General features: G+C 33.4%; 1 protein-coding gene across 4 annotated transcripts in view; it reads right to left on the bottom strand.

The window, feature by feature from the left end:
• Kah (Kahuli) overlaps positions 1-12,666 on the bottom strand; it is a 47,361-nt gene extending 34,695 nt beyond the window's left edge. The window contains exon 1 of one of the 4 annotated variants that reach the window (XM_075304112.1): positions 11,855-12,666. The gene's annotated coding sequence lies outside the window, so the exon portion shown is untranslated. The remainder of the gene's footprint in view (positions 1-11,854) is intronic. The other 3 variants (XM_075304110.1, XM_075304113.1, XM_075304111.1) reach the window with 3 other exon arrangements.
• Positions 12,667-13,446: the final 780 nt, after the last annotated feature.

The following is a 13,446-nucleotide window of genomic DNA, read 5'->3' as shown; positions in this document are numbered from 1 at the left end:
TCACCTGATATGGGTGCCTGGCCACAGGAGCATACCAGGTAACTGCGAAGCGGATGAGTTAGCAAGACTAGGAACTATCTTACATATTCCAGGGGAACTAGAATCTGTCGGTATGCGTGAAGTATAATGACTACTACATGAGCTGTCATAATGCGGATGAAAAGGAAGCAATTAAACATCTCTCGTGTGAGTGTCCTGCATTCTGTGTTAGGCGTTCTGGCACACCTGGAAAATGTTAACTTAAACAGTCTGGAAATGTTTTTCGAACAATCGGGGTGGTTCAACAGAAGGAAAAAATCCCGTGGGTTCAACGATAAAAAACTAGAAGTGCCTATCACAGGTTTGCTGATAAGTCCCCAGTCTAAAACATAGATGGCGTCGCTAGTATTAAATGCATATTATTTTTAAATAGTACCTACCTTCAAATTAATCGTGTCAAAATTTGACGTCTGTAAGTCAATTAGTTTGTGAGATAGAGCGTCTTTTGTGAAGCAACTTTTGTTATTGTGAAAAAATGGATAAAAAGGAATTTCGTGTTTTGCTAAAATACTGTTTTCTGAAGGGGAAAAATACGGTGGAAACAAAAACTTGGCTTGATAATGAGTTTCCGGACTCTACCCCAGGGAAATCAACAATAATTGATTGGTATGCAAAATTCAAGCGTCGTGAACGCAGTGGACGCCCGAAAGAGGTGGTTACCGACGAAAACATCAAAAAAATCCACAAATGATTTTGAATGACCGTAAAATGAAGTTGATCGAGATAGCAGAGGCCTTAAAGATATCAAAGGAAAGTGTTGGTCATATCATTCATCAATATTTTGATATGCGGAAGCTCTGTGCAAAATGGGTGCCGCGCGAGCTCACATTTGACCAAAAAAACATCGTGTTGATGATTCTGAGCGGTGTTTGCAGCTGTTAGCTCGTAATACACCCGAGTTTTTCCGTCGATATGTGACAATGGATGAAACATGGCTCCATCACTGCACTCCTGAATCCAATCGACAGTCGGCTGAGTGGACAGCGACCGCTGAACCGTCTCCGAAGCGTGGAAAGACTCAAGAGTCCGCTGGCAAAGTAATGGCCTCTGTTTTTTGGGATGCGCATGGAATAATTTTTACGATTATCTTGAGAAGGGAAAAAACCATCAACAGTGACTATTATATGGCGTTATTGGAGCGTTTGAAGGTCGAAATCGCGGCAAAACGGCCCCATATGAAGAAGAAAAAAGTGTTGTTCCACCAAGACAACGCACCGTGCCACAAGTCATTGAGAACGATGGCAAAAATTCATGAATTGGGCTTCAAATTGCTTCCCCACTCACCGTATTCTCCAGATTTGGCTCCAGCGACTTTTACTTGTTCTCAGACCTCAAAAGGATGCTCGCAGGGAAAAATTTGGCTGCAATGAAGAGGTGATAGCCGAAACTGAGGCATATTTTGAGGCAAAACCGAAGGAGTACTACCAAAATGGTATCAAAAAATTAGAAGGTCGTTATAATCGTTGTATCGCTCTTGAAGGGAACTATGTTGAATAATAAAAACGAATTTTGACAAAAACAAGTAAGGAAAGTCTAAAGTCGGGCGGGGCCGACTATATTATACCCTGCACCACTTTGTAAATTTAAATTTTCGATACCATATCACATCCGTCAAATGTGTTGGGTGCTATATATAAAGGTTTGTCTCAAATACATACATTTAAATATCACTCGATTTGGACAGAATTTGATAGACTTCTGCAAAATCTGTAGACTCAAAGTGTAAGTTGGCTAATGCACTAGGGTGGAACACAATGTTAGTAAAAAAATATGCGAAACATTTAAATCTGAAGCAATTTTAAGGAAACTTCGCAAAAGTTTATTTATGATTTATCGCTCGATATATATCAAATTTGCCACGCATAGCAACAATGATAATTCTACTCCCTGTGCAAAATTTCAACTAAATCGGAGCAAAAAATTGGCCTCTGTGGGCAGATGAGTGTAAATCGGGCGAAAGCTATATATGGGAGTTATATCTAAATCTGAACCGATTTGGTTGACATTTTGCAAGTTTTTCGAGACTCATAAAATATTCGGATGTACGGAATTTTAGGAAGATCGGTTGATATACACGCCAATTATGACCAGATCGGTGAAAAATATATATGGCAGCTATATCTAAATCTGAACCGATTTTTTCCAAAATCATAGGGATCTTTGAGCCGAAACAGGACCTTATACCAAATTTTAGGACAATCGGACTAAAACTGCGAGCTGTACTTTGCACACAAAAATACACCAACAGACAGACAGACAGACAGACGGACATCGCTAAATCGACTCAGAATTTAATTCTAAGACGATCGGTATACCAAACGATGGGTCTCAGACTTTTCCTTCTTGGCGTTACATACAAATGCACAAACTTATTATACCCTGTACCACAGTAGTGGTGAAGGGTATAAAAATGTGTTTGTGGGACTTATCAGCCAACCTGTTATGTAATAGGTATTTCTAGTTAATGTGGTTTGACAATAGACTGAATAGTCAAGTGAGCCTGAAATGAATCGGGCGGACACTTTAACCTAATTTTTGTGCGGACGGAAAATCAAACGACGGATTATAAACGAAATTCGAAAAAAGTATCTATAACAGAAGATCAACATATACGATATTCCTTTTCTAAATGTTTTTTTTTTATTTATGTGTTGCACTCTTAACAAATAAATTCCCAAAAAATACCAATTGTTTATATAGTGAATTGTAACTGCTGATATGTGTTGGACGTATGTAGTACATATGGACCATCCATTTATCTATTCGTCTTTCTGTCTGGCAGCAGGCAAGCTTCCCATGTGGTATTGCTACGATCGACATTACACATTAGCCACATCCACCATATTGAAGGACCATAAGAAACGAAGGAAATGAAAATAAAAACAGAAGCCAACAAAGACGAGTGTAAGAACAATTAAACTCAACGCCAATTCTTAAATATTTTAATGATGATTCGTCTTCGTTTTCCTCCGCTACATTGAATTCGGCAAAGAGACTGTCGAAACACCCCAGCGAATAACCATCTTTAGAAGACCCCCTAAAATGCGCAACAACAAAATTAATTTGTTAACAAAATTTCCAAAAATGCAGGAAAAACATGACAATTACGCATGACTACTACCACCAACGCACATTCAGTATATGGGTTACTCCATAGTGACATTCACAAACTACACAAGAAAAAAATCATGCATGAATCTTATATCTAAGATTTAAATTTTTTAATCTATGAAATGTACACTCCTTACATTAACGAAATGTGTCGTTAAAAGTCAGTCAATGAAATAAATTCGTTAATACAATGAAATTCCTTGTTTTTCTAACGAATTTTCTTTTAATCAACATCACATTTCGTACTATTAACGAATATTATTATTATATTAATGAAATGAAAATTTTTCGTTGGCTGAATTTTAATGAAATTTTCTTTGTGTGTAGTGGAAGAAAATATCGAAAATTATTATACTTAGTTGAATTAAAAAAAGAAACAAAGCCTTGAAGCTAAGTTTATTCTATTTCCTTTAAATAAAGGATATATTGCGTCCCATGATCAGAAAAACGCAAAAAGTTCTATAGCCAATTTAACTTTAATTTAGTTCATGACATATTTTAAGCAAATTTTCTTTTTTAATTATGTTTTGCTATGTTTAATACATGAATAAATACAAAACAAACTATTTTATAGTCACAAGTGTCCAAAGTTGCCACCAGGCAACATTCTCTACCTCCTAAACGAATGGCCGTGGCGATCCGAAATTTTGGCTAGACGCTTCTTAAATGACTTCAACATGATTCAAAGTAAAAAAAAATGTAGCGATACCTACAAAAATTCGGGGTCGAAAGGGTTCAAAACATATGCAATTACTACTACTAAGTGTCTCATGTATTTAATTTGTTTTTGTTTTATTTTAACGATAAATGTTGTTGATACTATAGCAACTCAATTTGATTCAGGTTCAGGTTCACATAGAGATCATCAGTTAAAAAAAAAAATAATACCAATTTTTAGTTTTCAAATTCCAAAAGATTTTGGTAAAGCGAATGGGCAGGGCAATCTATCACACGCAATTATTCATGGGAAATCATCTTTTACCGTACCTTGAAATATCCAAATAAGCGGCATTTTCCGGGATGCTGACGTCAATATCACATTGCACAAAATGTTTTTTTAGTTCCCCGACAGCATAATGCCATCGTTTCTATGAATCGAGGCAACACCTTGCCCCCCAAAAAAAACATCGCCAGACTTAGTAATGTTTGACGGACCTTGGGCCTTCACACTAAACATATGTCATGTGAAGTTAAACTGAGTTTCGTCGAAAAATAGAGCGCATTTCCACTGCTGCTCGGACCATTTAAAGGATTTTTCTTTTGCAAGTTTAAGGGACCCTAACCCTAACTTTAAGTGTGATCGTTACAATTGATATATCCAACTCAGGTGATTTTATGATATATTTAGATGAGATTTCAGTGAATTGTTGTATGGCTATTTTAATTTTACGGTCTTCTTTTGACGTAGTCTTACGTTTTGTCCAACCTCTGTGCACAGTTTTGGTACTTCCACTATTTATAACTCGAGACACGGTTGATTTGTGGGCATTGTACTTTTCCAAAATTCAATTTGCGATACAGCTGCTTTCAAATCGTCGAAAATAGATTTTTAGTAAGTTCATTACACTTGTTGTCTGCCATTTTAATGAATTATTAAAAAACAAATGGAGCATTAAAGCCTCTGACGATTAGTTTATGACAAAATTATGCAATAAACTAATGATAAACTGGATGATCTTCTTGCAATAAACTGGATGATCTTCTTGTACGTCTAATAGTCTTATAATTTTTTCCAGTAGAAAAATACAAATCTAATGTCATTGAAGAAGCAAATAATACAGGGTGGTAGTTGCAAATGTTTTGGAAAAATTGTTAAATTAATATTTGTTTCCTAGAATCAAGTACGCAAAACTCAAATTTAAAAGAAATTTGTGTCTTAAATGTGCTCTTACTTCAATTCTTCACTTCTTTGGCTCGGAATCCATAGCAAAAACCTTAGTGTTTAAGTTCAAATAATGTTTTTATGTTTACTCGTATCAAGGGGATATAATTCGCCGTTTCTTGATATTTCCCTCTCGTTAGAAAATATGCACTTAGCTCTGAATGCAGCCACAATTCGTTACATTTTCTAACGAGTCGCGTTGTTGACGTTTACCGCCTTTCGGCATTCTAGCTGTGTTGGTTATGTGATTACGACCTTGTAACCAGGGCTGTGGAGCCGGAGTCGGAGTCGGAGTCTTGGAGTCGGAGTCTGAAGATTTTGCTGGAGTCGGAGTCGGAGTCGTAAAAATTTTGCTCGACTCCGACTCCGGCTAAACCAAATTTTTTAAAACACTTCACATTTTTGTAACTAAGCAAGTTTTTACGCAAATTAGTTTCCATTGCGTTATTTATTCAATGTACAGCATGATTGTAAATCAAAATCAACTTCCAATTACGGATATCTTTTTATGTTTCTTAGAATGTTAGACTAGCAGATGGGCAGGATCGATCCATTTTAATGCCCATATCAATTTATATGAAATATTTCGAACAACCGAAATTATTTTTTTTTTAATTTTATTTTAAGGCCATATACATATGTGGAATATTGACAGAAAATGGTTTCAAAGTTCTTTTTGTATAGAAAATTTTGTCCAAATGTTATTTCTATCAAAAATTTTGTCAAAATTTTATTTCTATAGCAAATTTTGTCAAAATTTTAATTCTATAAAACATTTATTCAAAATTTTATTACTATAGAAATATTTTTTTCTATAGAAAATTTAGTCAAAATTTTATTTCTATAGAAAATTGAAACAAAATTTTGTTTCTATAGAATATTTTGCAAAATTTTATTTCTATAGAAAATTTTGCAAAATTTTGTTTGTCACACAAAAAATTTTTCAAAATTTCATTTCTATTCATAATTTTGTTTTTATTTAAGTCAAAATTTTACTTCTATAGAAAATTTTGCCAAAATTTTATAGTAATAGATTTTTTTATTAGAAAATTTGGTCAAAATTTTATTTCTATAGAAAATTTTGTCAAAATTTTATTTCTATAGAAAATTTAGTCAAAATTTTGTTTCTGTAGAATATTTTGCAGAATTTTATTTACTACACAAAAAATTTTCTAAAATTTTATTTTTATTGATATTTTTTTCAAAATTTTATTTCTATAAAAAAAAATTGTCAAATTTTATTTCTATAGCAAATTTTCTCAATTTTTTTTCTTACTGATGCTCACTGATACTCACTGCTATAAAAACTATATTTAAAATTTTATTACTATAGAAATATTTTTTCTATATAAAATTTAGTCAAAATTTTATTTCTATAGAAAATTTAGTCAAAATTTTGTTCCTATAGAATATTTTGCAAATTTTTTTTTCTATAGAAAATTTTGCAAAATTTTGTTTGCTACACAATTTTTTTTTAATTGTATTTCTATTGATAATTTTTTCAAACTTTTATTTCTATAAAAAATTTTATTCAACATTTTATTTCTATATATTTGGCCAAAATTTGATTTCTATAGAAAATTTAGTCAAAATTTTGTTTCTGTATAGAAATAAAATTTTGCAAAATTTTATTTACTAGACAAAAATTTTTCCAAAATTGTATGCTCACTGATACTCACTGCTAAGTCGAAAACTTGTAGAAATTACTCAAATTGTAAAACTTTTCAATGAATGAATCATAAATGCATTTTTGCGAAATTGTCTAAACTATTATAAATATTTCCCAAATATTGCCCGAGATTTTGTAGAAGTCTGATTTGAGATTTTATCAAAATGTAGATCTAAATACAAAGTTGTGCAGAGTATATTATAATCGGCCCACCCGACTTGAGACTTTCCTTCCATTTTTATTTCTTGTTAAAATTGTGTTACGTCCCATAACGTTAGATTTAAATTTGAAGTACATAGATTTTGTAGAAGTATATACAATTTTGTCTAAATCGATTCAGATTCAACTTCAAATTAAGACCTTTTTTGCACACATAAATAAATACGATACTTTATATCGATCCACTTACGGTACCCCCACAATAGAACTACAAATTAGTGGTATTAAAATGAGATTTAGTTATATTACCCGGAGTCGGAGTCGGAGTCGAGCTGATGAAAAATGCTGGAGTCGGAGTCGGAGTCGAGCAAAATTGGCTCGACTCCACAGCCCTGCTTGTAACAACGAGTTGTAAATTGTAGTATATATTGTCTCCCAAAATTCAATAAAATTACGTTTTATTGATTGCTTGAAGAAAAAACTAAATCCTTGTGTTTTATTTATTTATTTTATTCTCGGTGCTACACTGAAAAAAAGTATGCCCGGTTCCAAAGATTTTGTCTTTTCTTTAAAAATTTTGGTATTGATTCCGAGCCAAAGAAGCGAAGAATAAAAGTAAGGATACATTTAAGACACAATTCTCTTTTAAATTTGGGGTTTGTATACTTGCTTCTAGGAAGAAAATTGTAATTTTTCGCTTTTTTAACTATTGTTCTTCATATGCTATCAAAGTCCTTTAAAAACGAGTTAACGACAACTTTATTTTCCACATTAAGACTCGACTTCCAGTAGTAATTATGCTATGTTTCAAGTAATAAAACGTCTTTAAAGTAAAGTGTTGAAAAACATGTCCTATATTTGAACGATTTTTTGCTTTGTAGTCAAGATGCAAAAGGACAACAAATTTAAAGACAATTTCATTAAATTTAAAGAATTTTTCTGAATTATTAAAGTCAAGTTGACCTTAGCCCAAACATTTTTTCTTTAATGTGTTGATACCCATTTTTAAATGAAATCACTTAATTATAAGGACAATACGACGTCATTGAAAAGTTTATCGACTTTTGGACAAGGAAAACAACTTTATATTAGAGAAATACGTCTTCTATGCTAAGAAAAATTTGCATTCGTATTTTAAAGACATGAATATGTAATCACTTATGGTAATTTCGTTTGGGAAAAAAGTGTTGCATACAAATGGTACAACATTTTATGGTGTTACCAGAGTGTTGCCGAAACCCCTTGCAATGACAACGCTGTTTGCGTGTGAAAACGAACAAAAAAGGTGCAACACTGATATAAAATCGAAACAAAAAAAAAAAATTGGCGGGCATATTTCGACTATTATTAACAACTATTATTGGAATCTCGACTAACACGCAAATTTTTCTTGAACTAAGGGAAATTGTTAAAATTTTTGATTTTATATAAAGGGTGATTCTTTTGAGGTTAGGATTTTCATGCATTAGTATTTGACAGATCACGTGGGATTTCAGACATGGTGTCAAAGAGAAAGATGCTCAGTATGCTTTGACATTTCATCATGAATAGATTTACTAACGAGCAACGCTTGCAAATCATTGAATTTTATTACCAAAATCAGTGGCAGAAAATCCGCTTTTTTATCGACAAATTTTGTTCAGCGATGAGGCTCATTTCTGGTTGAATGGCTACGTAAATAAGCAAAATTGCCGCATTTGGAGTGAAGAGCAACCAGAAGCCGTTCAAGAACTGCCCATGCATCCCGAAAAATGCACTGTTTGGTGTGGTTTGTACGCTGGTGGAATCATTGGACCGTATTTTTTCAAAGATGCTGTTGGACGCAACGTTACGGTGAATGGCGATCTCTATCGTTCGATGCTAACAAACTTTTTGTTGCCAAAAATGGAAGAACTGAACTTGGTTGACATGTGGTTTCAACAAGATGGCGCTACATGCCACACAGCTCGCGATTCTATGGCCATTTTGAGGGAAAACTTCGGAGAACAATTCATCTCAAGAAATGGACCGGTAAGTTGGCCACCAAGATCATGCGATTTGACGCCTTTAGACTATTTTTTGTGGGGCTACGTCAAGTCTAAAGTCTACAGAAATAAGCCAGCAACTATTCCAGCTTTGGAAGACAACATTTCCGAAGAAATTCGGGCTATTCCGGCCGAAATGCTCGAAAAAGTTGCCCAAAATTGGACTTTCCGAATGGACCACCTAAGACGCAGCCGCGGTCAACATTTAAATGAAATTATCTTCAAAAAGTAAATGTCATGGACCAATCTAACGTTTCAAATAAAGAACCGATGAGATTTTGCAAATTTTATGCGTTTTTTTTTAAAAAAAGTTATCAAGCTCTTAACAAATCACCCTTTATTTTTAATGATCAGAGTACTACAAATTAATTACATCCTCAACAAAGATTTTAACTCGCCGTTGGTCATTTCGTCCAAGCAATGATGTTGTAACTTCTTCATCGTCGCCAGAAGAACTACTCTCCAATGGCGCATCTACAATGGTGTTGGCCAAAAAAAGCGCATTTGCTTTTTGCATTTTGCTATTATATTAAAAATATTTAATATCGAATTTTTTTGTCGCGGCACTAAACAATTTTGGGTAGGCTGCATCGAATTTTCCAATCGAACAAAAATTTTCGTTTTATGTGGGTAAGGTGTAAAATATGCAACATATTTTTTACCAATCGAAATCACCATTAGTGTAAAGGCAAAATCATTGGAACTGGACATACTTTCAGTGCAACAATCCCTTTATTTGGGAACGATTTTACCCTCGGACACAATTTTTTATTAATTCCCGCTATCAGGTGAACAATGCTTTCCGCGATCCATCGCTATAAAATTACTATAAAACTATTACCTGATTTTATAGATAGTGTTTTCTTTTCCATTTCTCACAAAAATTTGCAAAATACATTTCAAACATGTTATTAGTGCCATTTTATTGACTGCACTTGAAGTAGACTTTTTATGTATATTGGGAAAAATTCCACTTAAAGAGAGCAAACAGCATTGTTGCGAATTATTCATTTGACAAAACATCTCATTTTATATTTTGAAAAAACCCTCTTCTTTAATCAAAATACAATATAACTACATCCATAGGAAAATTATTACCATTCGGTCCCCAAATCGATACCGTACGTTACTGATAGTTAGCCAACCCCGTGTGGTACAATATCAATACCAAACGGTACAGGCGGTACTCAAAGCATGAAAGTACCATACGGTATTACGAGAGTACCAATATGGTATTGAAAATAATACCTAAGCGGTGTTAATATTTATACCATTAAGGTATTGAAAATACCATACTGTATTACGAAAGTACCAATATGGTATTGAAAATAATACCTAAGCGGTGTTAATATTTATACCATTAAGGTATTGAAAATACCATACTGTATTACGAAAGTACCAATATGGTATTGAAAATAATACCTAAGCGGTGTTAATATTTATACCATTAAGGTATTGATGTATAAACTGTGCGGAATTAGCAAATAATATAAAAACGGAATTGGGTTTAATACAAGTAATACGGTATTTATTGTTGTAATACATATTTAGTTTAATAAAACACACGTAACAAATATTTTCTTCTTTAATACATTTAAATACTGTTGCATATAAAGAAAAAAACATTTAATACATATCATATATACAACATAATTTTTCCATGGAAAGCTTTTGTACCAATTCAGCTTAATGTCGCATCGCTGGCACTGCAACCATATATTTGTCTGTTGTGGAAGGATTGTATATGCCACTGATAGATCTAATGAAATAATGTTCGCATTAGTAAATATGTATTACTCGTATTAATAATGACAAAAAAATACTATACTTGCCTATACTTCGCTATATTCACAGAATTATTTTCTTTGGTCGTAATTTTGTCTTACAAACATTGTCGCTTGCATTATGTGACAAAATAAACTACCAAGGCGACCAACTAGTTTTCAGCAACGGCTACATATCGTTATCGTTTGATAGTAAATACCATAATAATACTGGATGTAAATGATTTGATTTGAAAGTGCTATTAAAATTAACAGGTAGCCTGAACCAATCTATTAATACCAAACGGTAATGGCCACGTACCGCCTTTTTTCTACCAGTGTATTTAAATGCATTAATCACGAATTTTGCTCTCTCTTGAAAATTTTGAAAATAAGTCATATGTTTTTATGTCAAAAGTCCACAGAATATTATCTTCAGTGTAGAATCTCATGTACTCGGATTAGTCCAATGATGTTCCGATTTATTTTAATTCAAATAGTAGGTGTGAAAACCTATAGTTAGTTATCCATTTAAGTAAAGTAGAAAATTTTTTAAAAACGAAAATCGTTCTAATTAAAGACAATAGAGACGAGTAGAGTAAAGGGGAAATTGGCTTGCGTTAGGTCCATACATGTTCGTCCTGTTTAATGAAAAACGCACCAATAATGTTAATTTGTGCGCAATTTGTTAAATTTCAATAATAACTAGGTTTACATTTTTCCGAGATTTCTATATTATTTCCAGTGTTAATTTCAGTTGTAGAAATAAATTCGTATAGAAGAAGTTGGTACCATCAATGATATGAGCCTCTCAACTGCTAATTTCTCATTTTCTCTCATTTGTTTTTGGTTATAATGGCGCTTGGCCAAAGTGTATGCCGCACTATGGGTTTGACATTGCACCTTGTTAGCTTTACATGCAAATGTGCCCCCACTTATAATACCCTCTATTAAGGTAGTGTGGTGTGTATTATAAAAAAATCCTCCTCCTAACACACACACATGCATATACATTTCTTATGAAATATGAATTTACGCACATAAATATAATGAAAAATACTCATTCACTTAATAAGTGTTGAAATAGATAGTGAGGTGTCATGAATGAGTGAGCGAGTGAATGAATGAATGAATGACCAGTTTCTGACAATCAAAAGATAGAATTCAATTTGTCGGATATCCGAAAGTAAAATTGAAAAATACTTACCGCAAATTGTAGAATACAGAATGAAGCCAAAAAGAAAAATTTCAAATGTATCGATGAAGGAATAGAACAAACAAAATGATACTTGTTGCTTCCACCAAATCGAAGGCGAGTAAATATTGGTAAATATAGATTGATGATTCAGTCAATAATACTTAAAGCAGTGGCCCAAAGAAATCCAAAAATGCCCGAGCCAATATGTTTGTGTTAGGGATGAGTGGGGACATTGCATCCCTTCTGTAGATCGTTGGATTAAAGCTCAGTAGGTTTATTTGTTCACGATTTTCCCCTTTTATTGCTTTTTTTTTACTTTATGGAAAATAATTTTAAACAAATGTTACTTTTTACACAACGATAAAAATGTTAACATTAACGATCTCTAAATAATCGAATAATATAGATCCACTCATTGAAGTACATTTTGTAATTGTTTCGAATACCTTACACCTTGAGTTGTCATAGTTACGTTGTTTTTTTTTTAATTTTATTATATTTTTGGATATGGTAGTTTTCTTAGCAATTTTTCCAATCAGACACTTATCACAAATTCACTTTATTTCAATAGAATTTTATTTTGCACAGATTTCCTATTTGCCTTCATTCAGTTATTATATATTCTTTTCTATTTCCATTTCACGATGTTCTGTATGGTCTTTTCTTCACACTCACACACCGGAAAAAACACGTTGTTACTGATGAAAATCTCGTAAAGGACTGAAGAATTTTCGTATCGACCATTTACATTTTACATATCGGAAATGTCGGTGAAATGTGTTCTCACTTCTTGGGGTTTTCACTTTTTTCAGTCGACGAAGACTACATTAAATTCGCCGAGGAGCATTTGTTTTTCGATTTCGGGAGAGTTTTGGATGTTGTTCATATAGTCGCCGTGTCTGACGGCATTGGCTGACAGACGTCACAGCTGTAGGGATATTTGTTAATGAGATTTCCAATGGGATCGTCCGAAAGCAGAGTAGATTAATGCAGCGGCAGCAGCAGCCAAGAAGCCAGGCACTGCCACCACTTATTCGATGATCAACTGTTGCTGGCTGGCTGGTGGTAGCTGCCGAGTTCCACAAGAGAAGACTTTTGCCGATCATCGAGCAGGAACAAGTGTGTAAGGTTAAAAATAAATCCGTGTCGTTGTGAAATATGCCCACATGTGTGCTCGCAGTTGTTCCTTTTCATACGTAAATTCGTACGTACGTTGATTAGGGTGGGCACTTGAAACATTGGCTCGTAATGAACGAAAATGTCCAGGAGGTGATTTGTTTTATATCTGTATGGCAAAAATGGAGCATATCCCGTTTAACGGTTGCACCAAAATAACTCGCTTTTTGTACGCTAAATGACCAAGTGATTAAGATTTACGCTAAAAGAAAAAAAAGGTTATCAGGATCATATTCGAAGCGCAAAATAATATTTTATGGCTGGCGATCACGTTATATTTTCATCAGGGGACATAGTGCTAATCAGAAAGAAATTTCAAATTTTTTGAAAATGTTTACTAAAACCTACACGGACGAAAAAGACTTTTTTCATATGTATCGGGGTAAAAGTACATATTTGGAAGTCAAAGTTTTAGCACATTATTT

This window comes from Haematobia irritans, chromosome 4 (genome assembly GCF_050003625.1).
Source record: "Haematobia irritans isolate KBUSLIRL chromosome 4, ASM5000362v1, whole genome shotgun sequence".
NCBI classification, from domain to species: Eukaryota; Metazoa; Arthropoda; class Insecta; order Diptera; family Muscidae; genus Haematobia; species Haematobia irritans.
Note: the sequence above shows the minus strand (reverse complement) of the source record. Positions and strands in the feature narration are given on the sequence as shown.